The sequence below is a fragment of the Eretmochelys imbricata genome, chromosome 2 (genome assembly GCF_965152235.1).
Source record: "Eretmochelys imbricata isolate rEreImb1 chromosome 2, rEreImb1.hap1, whole genome shotgun sequence".
NCBI lineage: Eukaryota > Metazoa > Chordata > Testudines > Cheloniidae > Eretmochelys > Eretmochelys imbricata.
Window position 1 is genome coordinate 100,396,891 of NC_135573.1, and position 14,142 is coordinate 100,411,032.

Below are 14,142 nucleotides of genomic sequence, written 5' to 3' on the forward strand. Positions count from 1 at the left end.
CAACCAAGAAAACACAAACAAAAAACCTCCCCCCCCCCCCCCACAGATTTGAAAGGATCTTCTTCCCTTATTGGTCCTTTTGATCAGGTGCCAGCCAGGTTATTTGAGCTTCTTAACCCCTTACAGGTAAAGGAGGAATTTTATGTTACTCTTAGCTATATGTTTATGACACCTTTTTTATAGATTGGGAACTGAAGTGCAGAAAGGCAAATGACTTGTCGGATTCATACAGGAAGACTGTGAAGACTCAGGAGTCAAAGTTTCTAGTTCTCAGAACACAAGCCATTCCTCCTCTCAGGTGGCACACTGTATTTTTAAAGTTAAGAAATAGAATCTTTGATCTTTTATTGTGAAGAGACAGTTCCTTTTTTCCTCAAGAAATAGAGATAAATCCCACCCTTACCAGTGTAGTGAGAGTAAGCAGAAATGTTGGGTTTTGCATCTGTTGCTGCAGGAATCCTGTTGCCCTATTCAATAAGACTCAGATGAGGCTCGAAAGGCATATATTCTAGATTGCATGCTTGTGTTTTTGTGTAAAGAAGCAGAATGCTCCTCTGACTATCACTTGCTACTTGATAGCAGCATTCCTTATTAAAATAAATAAATAAGTAAATAAATTTCATTATTCTCATAACACAGCAGGTCAATGGCAGAGCCAGGACTAGAATCCAGTTCTCTCCATTCCTTGTCCTGTGCCCAACCTATTACCTACATTTATTATTCCAGCATATTGGTCTAAAAGACAGCATTTCACAATAGTGATGCTGCTGTCTTTTGTAAACAGTGTGGTTTATTTTAATAAGAGTTATGTTGTAGCTGACTTGATGGGTGGATAACCTGAGAACCATGCCCTCTTGCAGGTATATGGTACACATGCTAGCCCATTAGCCATCATTTTTTCCTAATGCTCTGTGTAGTACCATGAAGCATGGCCCTGCAGCTTACATGGGCAATAGGGAGAGGCTTGCTAATACCACTTCCCCTCCTATCAACCTATGCACAGAAGAGCAGAGCAGGGTATGAATTAGAACAGATGAGCACAATCTTCCACTCTTGTGGCTTCAACTGCTTAGCACAAAACAGACAGAAAGCTGTCCTAAAGTGACAACCAAGGTCTCCCCCAATAAAAGTGAATCCCCAGGTGGTGTAAACCTGGCATAGCCAGCTCTGTGTCACCTATGTCTCCCTCATATATATCCCTTTTCCCATCCCAGAGGGCATGCTGAGGGTCGGGGGGACCAGGCAGTGGACACTGCACTCCAACAGATCTTCATCCACCACAATCATTGGCTCCCAGGCAGCCTTCACTTGAGCAGCCTTGAGGCTTAAGTCCTCAATTATGTTGTAGTTTAGAGCCACCTTCTCCCACCACCTTCTCAGCAGTGCCAAGTGTAAACTCAGTATGGTTGAGTATTAAGCTCCTTAATTTTAATAGGTAAAAATCTTTAAAAAAAAATTCTACCAGCAAAACCCCACAAAATACAGTGCCTTTAATTAACTTACCACATTAGATCTATGATTTCTTTTAAATTGTCATGCCAGTCTAGTTGTCTCTTGTGTTTATGTACTATAAAAGTGTACCTATATTTTTTCTATGTTTGATCATTAACAGGTATATTGTTTTGCCAATATATACTGTGAATAATATTTTAAACAAACCCTCTTCTGAGTATACTGTAAACTCAAGAAAAACATTGGTTTTGCCTGAAGGTTTTCATTTCTTTTTGTTTAGTATTAAATCAATATTTTAAGAGTGACTAAAATAAGAATTAGACAATTTACCAATTTTATGCTGAACTGCTAAATGAGATTGAAAAACGTAGGCTGAGTGGCCAGGTTATAATTTTAATCTCTATATCTATTATTCTAGCTTGGTTTAGGACGCCTACTAAAGCATTGCTTAGCTATACTTTGATAAGGACTCTCTCTAAATATTAGGCATATGTCTTGGAAAAAATCTTGTACCTGATTCTTCTTTTACCATGCAGTGTTATTGTAATTGTTCCGGTCCCAGGGTATTAGAAAGACATGGTGGGTGAGATAATATCTTTTGCTGGACCAACTTCTGTTGGTGAGAGAGACACGCTTTCAAGCTTCACAGAGCTGTGACACTCTTAGTATCTTTCCCAGACCTGAGGAAGATCTCTGTGTAGCTCGAAAGCTTGTCTCTCTCACCAGCAGAAGTTGGTCCAATAAAATATATTACCTCACTCATCTTGTCCCTCTTATTTTACCAGTATAAGTCAGGAGTAATTATTTCACTGATGTCAGTAAGTTTAGGCCACTGTAAAACTGCTTTTGATTTTAAAAATTGGGGGGAAGCCTTGAGGGGGGAAGCCTTGAATGTGATTATTTGAGCGTGTCTATTAGTCACAAGGGTCAATGAGTTGGATAAAGTGCATTTTGATGTAATGTGGCAGATTCTGAAGACCTTTGTTTCAATAAGACTACTTGTGGAATCCAGTACTATACTAATGTGAGAAGGGGTGGCAGAGCTTACCCTTAGAACATAATATACTTTTTAAATTAAATGTAAATTAATAATTGGATACCCTTTGAATAAGTATATCTTTAGTAAATAGATGTTTATTAGGATGTTTGATTCCACCATAATGCACCAATCATAGATGCATTCCATGACAGACCTTCATCTCATGACCAACAATCCTCTCTTCTCCTCTTCTCACCTCCCTAAAAAAATGAACATAAATATTTTAAATGATAAATAAAACAGTTAACAAGTAAAATGTTGAAGTAGGACTTGAGGAAGAATTAGACTGAAGGAACAGTTTTATAATCTTAATAATTAATACCTATCTAGTACCTTTCATCTCAAAGCACTTGACCTATGACATACAGAGAGCACCACTGAATGGCAAACAGTTTTGGGGCAAAATTCAGCAAATAGTGCATAGTCACTAAACAGAAGTGCACAACATTTTCTTAATCTTTCTACCAAGACTGGCTTTAGACTAGAGCTTATGCTCCAAGCAGCACTGAGGGCCAGAGATTGCCACCCTTTCTCACACTGAGTAGTATCTTACTCCATAAGTATTTCCACTGATTCCATCCATAATGTATTGATATTCTTTTATTCTTGAAGTTCTTTTGTTCTTGTTCTTGAAGTTGACTAGCCAGGTATCATTTGTTACTGTGATAAAGCAATCTGTGTGGAACTGAGCTTCTTACAATGTATGAAAACCAATGCCTTGTTTTGGTTACTTGGTGTTGAGAGAATCCCAGTGCATCACCTCTTTTCTTGCCACATTTCAGTTTTGCATTCCAGATTTGCCTGTTCCTCACTGAATACCGTCCAGACTGATCTGCCATAATCATCTCTTACTTATTCATGCCTTTGCCACATACCTTCAGGTTGAGCTGTTAAATATGTCCTTGAAGCAATTTCTCTGCCCACCTTGTGAATGCTTGCCAAGTCTGTTCTGGATGCACAGAATACGCATGGGAGTTATATTGTCATTCATCCAAACAACATGTCCTGCCTAACTGAGCTGTGCTTTAATTAGCATGGTCTCAACACAATTTTATTTGCCATATTTAAACACTATCAGCTGGTAACATTATACTTCACTTTAGTATGCATGATGAACCTGAAGTTGAACAGAGGGAATCTGTCAACATTTAAGCATGGAGGAAGTCCTATATCCAGGCTTCTCAGCCAGAGAGAAGTTAACATGACAAACACAAGTCAGTTTTTAATTTTAGTGCGCAGCCTGATCATGTGATAGTGCTAAGAGAATATTATGAGGTGAGCATGAGCTACACAATTAATAAAAGCAACATTCAACAGCAAGTCAGTGAAATCTGGAAAACAATTCAACAGAACCTAGCACCACTTACTTTTGCAGGTGCAGGCACATACCAACATCACCAGCATAGTGTGACTTTTATTTCATTATAAACTTAGAGGTCCTCTTGAGTTTCAATAAGCATAAACAAGAAACAATCTCAATTAAGTCACGGATCTACTCAAGTTAGAGGCCTTTAGATATATAAACACTGCTGAGGATGCTCATGCTCAGATGTTTTGTGATAATCAATTACAGCAGAAAAGATAATGCCTTAGAGATTTGGTGTGCAAACACAGCCCTGTTCAACTTCATTGGAACTATTGAATGCTTCAGAAAAAGCACCATCCACAAACACTCTGCCCAGCATACCATTATGTAGTTGACCAACAATTTTAATGTACTTTCCAGACATCTGATGTTGGGCAGCACTTTCCATAATCCGGGTCTGCTGAGACTATTTCAATTGCATTTGTAAGCTCAATAAAGACTGAGTAGAGATCCATGTTCTGTTCTTTATATTTTTCTTATATTTGACATGCTATGCCAATAGTGCTTCTCTGTGCTTTAAATCCTCACTATATTTTCCAGAAGTGAATTCTTTGTAACACTGGCAAGAAGCAATTAAGAAAGCATCTAGCTAGAATACTCCTGGCATTAGAGAGTGGTCCTCACAGCTACTGCTCTCATGCTATTCCACTTTGTGTTTGCATAAGGTAACTGCTTGCATCTTTGGGATTCTCCAGGACTACACAATCTCACTAAATTTCTTCACTAAGCAGATGGATCTACACGACAGTCCCTATAGTTGTAGATTCGTGACAGTAAGCCATTAGAAATAAATAACTCTCCTCTGAGCTAATCAGTGTATTAGTTTCAAGTGTAATAATCTCATTCATTTTTTCATTGACGTATTGCTTTATTGCTATGTCCTGTCACTTAATCATCAGTGGTGTTAGGCAACCTATCAATCAAATTGGTCCAAATTTTCATTGGACTGTTGCAGGATCTCAATTTTGTCACTAATTGGTATTACTTCTGTCTTTCAGTGGGACAGAACCTGTGTTACAAGGTCCATAAACATCCTTCAGAGCATTGTAGATATTTTGTGTGTCATTGGTTAACAAGTCATTGTGTGGCATGACTCCTGTGCTGCTACCTATTTTGCATAGATTAATTTGTGTTGTTTTCAGCAAATCACTGCAATATACCGGGTTCAACAAAACTTCGTGTGCGATCATTGTGTTTTCCATAACTATTTGGTCTTTTGTTTAATCTCACCAAACCGATGCTTGTACTTTACTGAACAAAAAGAATGATCAGGCATCGGTAGTATGTTAAGAGTAACATGTTGAATGAGGAAGTCAGTCTCAAACTTGGTGTCTCTATTTTCTGGAACCTGGAAAGAAATTAGATTAGTATGGTAGTGATATTGCTGTATAATTTTAAATATTCATAGAATCATAGAAGATTAGGGTTGGAAAAGACCTCAGAAGGTCATCTAGTCCAACCTCCTGCTCAAAGCAGGACCAACCCCAACTAAATCATCCCAGCCAGGGCTTTGACAAGCCGGGCCTTAAAAACCTCTAAGAATGGAGATTCCACCACCTCCCTAGGTAAACCCTTCCAGTGCTTCACCACCCTCCTAGTGAAAGTTTTTCCTAATATCCAACTTAGACCCCCCCCCCCCCCGCAACATGAGACCATTGCTCCTTGTTGTGTCATCTGCTACCACTTTGAACAGCCTAGCTCCATCCTCAGGTAGTTGAAGGCTGCTATTAAACCCCCCCCCACACACACACACACACTCTTTTCTTCTGCAAACTAAATAAGCCAAGTTCCCTCATCCTCTCCTCATAAGTCATGTGTCCCAATCTCCTAATCATTTCCGTTGCCCTCCGCTGGACTCTCTCCAATTTGTCCACATCCTTTCTGTAGTGGGGGAACCAAAACTGGACGCAATACTCCAGATGTGGCCTCACCAGTGCCGAATAGAGGGGAATAATCACTTCCCCCAATCTGCTGGCAATGCTCCTACTAATGCAGCCCAATATGCCGTTAGCCTTTTTGGCAACAAGGGCATACTGTTGACTCGTATCCAGCTTCTCGTCCACTGTAATCCCCAGGTCCTTTTCTGCAGAACTGCCGCTTAGCCAGTCAGTTCCCAGCCTGTAGCAGTGCACGGGATTCTTCCGTCCTAAGTGGAGATTTCTTTTGGCCCAATCCTCCAATTTGTCTAGGTCACTCTGGACCCTATTCCTACCCTCCAACATATCTACCTCTCCCTCCAACTTAGTATAATCCACGAATTAGCTGAGGGTGCAATCCAGCCCATCATCCAGATCATTAATAAAGCTGTTGAACAAAACCGGTCCCAGGACAGACCCCTGGGGCACTCCGCTTGATACCGGCTGCCAACTAGACATTGAGCCGTTGATCACTACCTGTTGAGCCCGACAATCTAGCCAGCTTTCTATCCACCTTATAGACCATTCATTCAATCCATACTTTTTTAACTTGCTGGCAAGAATACTGTGGGAGACCGTATCAAAAGCTTTGCTAAAGTCAAGATATATCATGTCCACCGTTTTCCCCATATCCACAGAGCCAGTTATCTCATTACAGAAGGCAATCAGGTTGGTCAGGCATGACTTGCCCTTGGTGAATCCATGTTGACTATTCCTGATCACCTTCCTTTCCTCCACGTGTTTCAAAATGGATTCCTTGAGGATCTGCTCCATGATTTTTTCAGGGACTGAGGTGAGGCTGACCAGTCTGCAGTTCCCTGGAATCTCCTTCTTCCCTTTTTAAAAGATGGGCACTATATTTGCCTTTTTGCAATCATCCAGGACCTCCCCGATCACCACGAGTTTTCAAAGATAATGGCCAAGGCTCTGCAATCACATCAGCCAAACCTCTCAGCACTCTCGGATGCATTAGATCCAGACTCGTGGACTTGTGCATGTCCAGCTTTTCTAAATAGTCCTTAACCTGTTCTTTCACCACTGAGGGCTGCTCGCCTCCTCCCCATACTGTGCTGCCCAGTGCAGCAGTCTGGGAGCTGACCTTGTCTGTGAAGACGGAGGCAAAAAACGCATTGCGTACTTCACCTTTTTCCACATCATCTGTCACTAGGTTGCCTCCCCCATTCAGTAAGGGTCCCACACTTTCCCTGACTACCTTCTTGTTGCTAACATTCATGTTTGGCTTTAACATCTTGTTGTTAAGTGTTGCCTTTCTAACGGACTCTGATTGAGCAGTATTATTGATAGATCATAAAATGAACTGGCAACATCTAACTGTCCAACATTATCTTAGATTTATATACTGCCACCCATTACCATAATATCTGTGTGCCTTTCATGTAAAATCAATAGCAATTGCAAAGTCCCTAGGGGTATGTCTACACTGCAATTAAAAACTCAGACTGCAGGGTAGACTTCCGGGCTGCAGGACTCTGTGAGGTGGGAGGGTCCCAGAGCTATGGCTGAAGCCTGAGCCGGAATGTTTACACTGCAGTTAAACAGTCCTGCAGCTCAAGCCCTGCGAGCCAGAGTCAGCTGGCACTGGCCAGCTGTGCATGTCTAATAGCAGAGTAAACATACCTTAGTGGGCTTCATGCGTTTCTGGCTCTTCTTCTTTTTAGGGGTATGGAAGTTCTGCTTGCAGGCAGGTTCTGATTCTGTTTCTGTTTTTGTTTTAATAGAGGAGTGAGATAGCAGCTAGGAAGGGGGTAATTCTGAGTGTCATTCTTGTTGTGAAAAGGCTTTGTCAAAGAGAGAGCCTTTGCAGCATTTTCTTAAGTTGGCCAGACTCTGATGACAACAGTTGCACATACTGTAGTGGTCAGAACCTTCCCACGTGTGTGTGCTTGTGCGAGAAGAGGGTGCAAAGGTGCCTCTCATTCCTTCTCTTTCCTGTAGTTTGGGAACGGTCTCCCTCCCTGCCTGTTACACCAGGTGTATGGTTCATTAGTTTGGGGGGGGGGGCCTGGCCTGACTACAGGCCCTGGATTGCTTTGCACAGATGTTGGTCTCTGCTGCAAATGCTAGATCTTATCACACTTTTGAATATTATCCAACTTTACAGAAAAATACATCAGTCTTGCGATGGTAGAAAATACATTGTTTTGTCACAAGCTGACTTTGGTAAGCTTTTACATAAGTAATTAGCACCTGGAAAAACTACAGGGAAATACCTGCAGGGATTAATGCTCACCCAGTCTGCACTAGGTGTTGGGCCTGGTGTAGGCTGGAAGACAAGGACAGCAAGGCTTCTAAGGATTGGAAGACTTAGGGCCGCACAGAGGTTTTTGGGATTTAGGGCAAAATCTGAAACTGAAGCCCCACTACCATTCAAAAAATAATTGCCATGGAAATAAGAGTTTAAGAATAGTGAAGAGGATGGGAGGGGGAGCTAGAGAGGGCCTAGAACTGTGGGTCACTATCCTCCCTCTGAAACTGGGGGGGCTGGGTGATCCGATAGGGCACAGACCCCTGTGGGGATGGTAGGGACTCTGATCTGCATGCAGCCGGGAAGAGGGGAAGCACTCCCTGTCCTGCCTATCCCTGATCTCCAGCCGGTTGCTAGTTGGAGGGGTATGGCCAACATGCTCCTATCTCTGGGCTCTTAGCCTGGTGGGTCAGCTTGGGCTCAGTGCAATGATGCCAGCAGCAGTGATGGCAGTATCTGGGTCTGGCCAGGATGAATGACTCACTCCCTGCGCTATCAGTTTCAAGTGCTAAACTCTGAGTGCTGCTGCGCCACTGTGTGCCATGTCACAATGCAACTCACTCAAATTTGGTCCAGCCACCCCTCCGTCATGAAACTCACACAATTTCTTCCAAAATGTTGTTCTTCCAAGACAAATGTTATAGCCTCATTTGAACAAGCCTTGTATGTTTTCACCATGTTTGTTGCAGAACACTACTTTATTAACATGTGACTAAGTAGATCATAACCCATGGAGAATGGTAGTGTGACTTTGAAGTGCTTGAAAGTCAGTCTGAAAGGGATTAAGGAAGTTATCTTGGAATTATCAGTTCTGTGAATCTATGGACATAGCTTTTCTTTTCCCCATAGACCTACATTCCATTTAGATTAAGGGCTCTCAAATGGAAAATCAAGAGATTTTAACACAGGTGGTAGTCTTCACTGTCATCTTGTCCTCATGCAAGGGAAGTGTTTCTAGATATGATAGGGATACTAACTGCATTCTATTTTTATATATTTTCTGGTGAAAAAAGGACCCAGATGATTATTTGGACCTGTTCACTGTTTTGTTTTTAATTAGTAATATTGGTATATTCAGCCCTTGCTGCCCTTTGCAGTTTTTTAGGCCTGGTGATACAAAGATTTATATATATATATATATAATACTGGTTGAACTGTTTCAGTTTTTAAAAAATCAGATTTTTTAAAACTGAAATAGTTCTACCAGTACAGCCCCTAGTGTGGATATAATTATGTTGGTATAAAGGTGCCTATAATTTATTTCCATGTATGGCATGGAGTCAAGGCCTTAGTCTCTAGTACCAAATCATCTCAAAGTTCCTAATGGCCATACTGTTTGGATCACTGTCATAACGAGTTTACTTGTATTAAAATTACATTGGCCTAGCTGATTTCTTTATGAATGACTTCTACTTCTGAGCCTTATTTTGGCAGAGGCAGTGAAAACTGGTGCGATACAGGCTGCTCTGCATTCCTCTAGAAGAAGTGGGTGTGTCTTCTGTTTAAACAAACAATAATAGTACTATCTCATAGCTTTCACTGTTACAAAAGACTAATTTTTACTTTTTGTTAATTAATCAGGTAGCATAATTTTCCTTTGGAGGATCAAGGCCCTATACCAGTACTTCAGGTGATGGCAAAACAGTATTTCCTATGCAACCCTTTATATTTTACCTACAATGTTCACTCACCTAAAAAGCACTCTATGTGGGAGTTGTTATCCATTCAAGGTTAGCTTATTTCTTTTCAAAGTGTGTTAAAAGTATATTCAAATTTTTGCATTGTTTAAAGCACTGTAGCTAAACTGTGCCACTAGCAACTTTTTCCAGTTAATCCAGTAATAATTATGAGTAATTTCCTGGTCCAGCTTCCAAGCTGTAAAGAAAGATTAGATTCCATGAGTGAGTTATTTTCTCAATGGAAGAGAAATTCCCAATATATTGTACTCCTAATTTAAATAATTGATGAGAATACATTTTTTGAAAAGAGGCATAAGATTGCAAAAGTAAACTGAAAATTATGGTTTTCTCACATGTATCACAGCAGTGCTTAAGCAAACAGCCCAGAGTTCAAGATTTCCAGTGAGACAATGACACTATCTAAATGGTTTTTCCCTAACATTGCTGCTTCTGCTCTGCAGCTTTGATCCTTATTCTGATATCAAAAGTATCTCTAATGAAGCTAGTGGAGTAACATCCATATAAAACCTATAAGAAGTGATATGGTTAGAATCTTAATTCTTCCCTAAGCATATTAAACCCCTTAACCTTTTAATATTATACCTCCAGGTAAATTTTGAAACAGATAACTATACCAAAGAAAAAGTGTAATTTCTATTTCTATGTTTTTGTTAGTTGTGACAGGGTTAGGCCAGATGGCTATAGGAGAGTGATAGAAGGCAGATATATTAGCCCCAGGTTAAGTAGGTCCCTTTTCCCTGGGTAAGCTGACAGAGAAGGTTCCAGAACAATCAGGAACTTTCTGGAAACAATGAAGGCAGACAGGCTGATTAGAACACCTGCAGCCAATCAAGAAGCTGCTAGAATCAATTAAGACAGACAGGCTAATCAGGGCACCTAAGTTTGAAAAAGACCTCACTTCAGTTTGTGGCATGCGTGTGAGGAGCTGGGAGCAAGAGGCACTAGGAGCTGAGAGTGAGAAGGCATACTACTGAAAGACTGAGAAGTACAAGCATTATCAGACACCAGGAGGAAGGTCCTGTGGTGAGAATAAAGAAGGTGTTGGGAGGAGGCCATGGGGAAGTAGCCCAGGGAGTTGTAGCTGTCACGCAGCTGTTACAGGAGCCACTATAGACAGCTGCAATCCACAGGGCCCTGGGCTGGAACACGGAATAGAGGGCGGGCCTGGGTTCCCTCCATTCCCCCAACTCCCTACTTGATACTGGAGGAGTTGAACTGGACTGTGGGTTTCACCAGTGGGGAAGGTCTCTGGCCCGTTCCCCGATCCACTAGGTGGATCAGCAGAGACTGCGGGGATTGTTCTTCTTCCTTTCCCTGTGCTGGCCAGTGATGAGGCTAACTGAGTGAACAGCAGATTTGAGCCATAAAAATGACCAAACTGAGGACGGCCGTGAACCTCTGAGGCGAGCAAATCCGCCAATAAGCGCAGGACCCACCAAGGCAGAGGAGGAACTTTGTCACATAGTATATTATTAAGCAAAAACCGTCATATAATTAATTTATCAGATGAATAGTTTTTATAGTCGGAAAAAATATTTTCAACATCTTTGCTCTATATGCTGGAGCTAGAATAAATGAAAATGGGTAATTCTGAACATAAATTACTATGTACATATATAACATATAAAAAAAACTATATATTGGACCTCGAGTAAATGAAAATAGGTGTGTTTTTCTGAACATAGATTATATTTGTGATCTTCTGAACATAGATTACATTTGCTACTCATTTTTGACCATTACAGTAACATCTCACGATTTCATCCAGGAGTAAATTGCAACACCCAACTTCCCTTATTGTGTTAATAATGGTATGTACAAACACGTCATACTCTTGAGGTATTCAGATTTGCAGAAATATATATACATATTTTTAAGTGACAAATTCCAAGGGAAAATTGTAAGTACATAGTTCAGTACTTCAGCAAACTCTTATTTCTAAATGTAAAGCACAACTTCATTACATAAAAATTATGAATAAATTATTGTGGACTTTTGTGATTTTAATGCAATTAGAATTCTGCATTTCCTATTTTATCTTTTTAAGTGCAGGATACATTAACAAGACATCAGTAGCCCCAAATGTCATGTAATACTGTGTTCATAGTATGATAATATTAAGAACCAATTGAATACTTGTATTGAAGTTTGGTATTGTATATAGAGTTGTTTTTTCAGTTTTCCTTTCCCAGAGAAAATAACTAGAGTTTTTTTCTTTTAAAAACATCAGTAGGAAGTCAGGTGAAATAGACTTACCAGTTTTTTTTATCCAGCATGTATAGATTACCAAGATTTTCTGGGTTGCAGCCATGAATGTGCATTTACATTATACAGGATTTTGTACAGATTTCAGAGTAGCAGCTGTGTTAGTCTGTATTTTCAAAAAGAAAAGGAGTACTTGTGGCACCTTAGAGACTAACAAATTTATTTGAGCATAAGAGCTGTAGCTCACGAAAGCCTATGCTCAAATAAATTTGTTAGTCTCTAAGGTGCCACAAGTACTCCTTTTCTTTTTGTCCCAATATGATCAGTCATTATTTATGTGAAATAAACTTTTGATTCCATTTTAGCAATATGCATTTAGCATAAGCAGAGTTCTGGGCTTGTGTTATTAAAGTGCACAGAGTTCTGGGCTTTTGCTGAAATATGCTTTTAATTGAAGCAGAATTATAGCTATATATTATCAGTGTGACTCTAGTTAGAGTACAGTATTGGCTGCCACAGTGGCTCATTGCACTGTGGTACTAGTACAACCGGCTATATTTTTTGGGTTTGAATTTAAATATCACCATAGGGTGTCTAGGTTAGGTGCTCAATGCAGGAAGTGATCAAATACAAACTGTCTTTTGTGAAAATGTGTTCTTCCAGTTGACAAGATAAACAGCATTTGTCCTCAAGAAGAATGGATACAGCAATATACCAACTATATTTGTATCAACAGTTGTGCATTTAATACTGTTAAAGATTGCTTACGTACATACTAATATGTAGTTTGAGTGCCTTGGTATCTCAAATAATACTGGAAAAGAGAGGTCATTATATGTACTTTTTTCTGTAAAACAGAGATACATAATGGTGATTTTTCATAAGCTTATACTATAATTCTCATTACCCTCGGTGGTTAAATACGTTTACTTAGAGCAGTAGCTTTTTTATTCTTTTCCGATTCATAATCCCAAGATTAACTACTGTGGCTCCATATCTTGGAATTCTTGGTTTTTCTATCCCAGAATACTCTTATTGTGTTTCAGTCAAAAACCAAAATGCATCATATTTAGGTGGCTTTAAAGTTTATTGTGCTATATATACTCAAAATAGATATTTAGGCCTTGATCATGAACAAATTTATGCATGTACTTAATTTTAAGCATGTGAGTAAACTAAAGTATTCTCATTGATTTCAGAGGAGCTAACCACATGCGTAAAGTTATGGTTGCAGGATTGAGGCCTCACATTCAGTGCATATATGTTTTTAATAATCCTACATATAAAAATAATTCTACTTATAAATGTATGTGCAAAGAGGACATATGATAGAAGTATATAAAATGAAGAATGGTGGAAAAGAGGTAAATTGTGTTCCTGTTGACCCTTTTTTTAATGCAAGAACAAGCAGCTGTCCAATGAAATTGAAAGGCAACAAATTTGAAACTGACAAAAGTATCTTTTATGCAACCTACAGTTAAACTGTGGTATTGTCACAAGATATCATTGAGATCAGGAGTTTAGTAGGGTTAAAAAAAGATATTAGACTTTACACACTCTCTCTCTCTCTCACGAAAAAATGGCCTTTTTTGGCCAGTTATTCTGTAATTGTCCGTAATGGGGTTTCTTGAATCTTTTTTGAAGCATCTCATAATGACAGTTGGCAGAGTCAGGACACTGAATTAGATGGAGCATTGTCTATCTTCTATGATATCTTCCTTATTTCTGTTTGTACATTTTTATTGAAAATGTGCATGAATTCCATCTTCAGTAATGCCGTATATTCAATTAAACTAATTGCAGATATCTATTATTTAAACTGTGGTAGTGTCCACCCTGTGCAAAGTGCTTTTAAAACAAAGAAGATGCCATATCAAGCTCCAAAGAGCTTGTAGTCTTAAAATGATTGTGGGTATCTATCTGCCTATGCAGTATTAGGGCCCTGATCACTGAGATGAAAAGGTATTTTTCAGCCAGAAAGGGTATGTTTTATTTGTATATAAGAGAACGTTTAACATTCAAAGAGTTCAGATATTATTAGGGCCATATTAATACACTTATATAAATATATGTATCTATCTAAAAGCTTCAATTATGTAATCAAAATTCTCAACCCCCCCAAAAAACAGCTCCAGGATCCCAAAACTGAGAACCATTTTTCTAAGAGGAATAAAATTACCAGTAGACACCCAGATGTT

General features: G+C 39.5%; 1 protein-coding gene across 5 annotated transcripts in view; it reads left to right on the plus strand.

Annotated features, from left to right (window-relative positions):
* ZNF407 (zinc finger protein 407) overlaps positions 1–14,142 on the plus strand; it is a 462,207-nt gene that overhangs the window by 353,497 nt on the left and 94,568 nt on the right. For 2 of the 5 annotated variants that reach the window (XR_013345174.1, XM_077810509.1), the window contains exon 10: positions 184–209. The exons of the other annotated variants lie outside the window; for them this stretch is intronic. The gene's annotated coding sequence lies outside the window, so the exon portion shown is untranslated. Of the gene's footprint in view, positions 1–183; positions 210–14,142 lie in introns of those variants that run through there. 5 annotated transcript variants of the gene reach the window in all.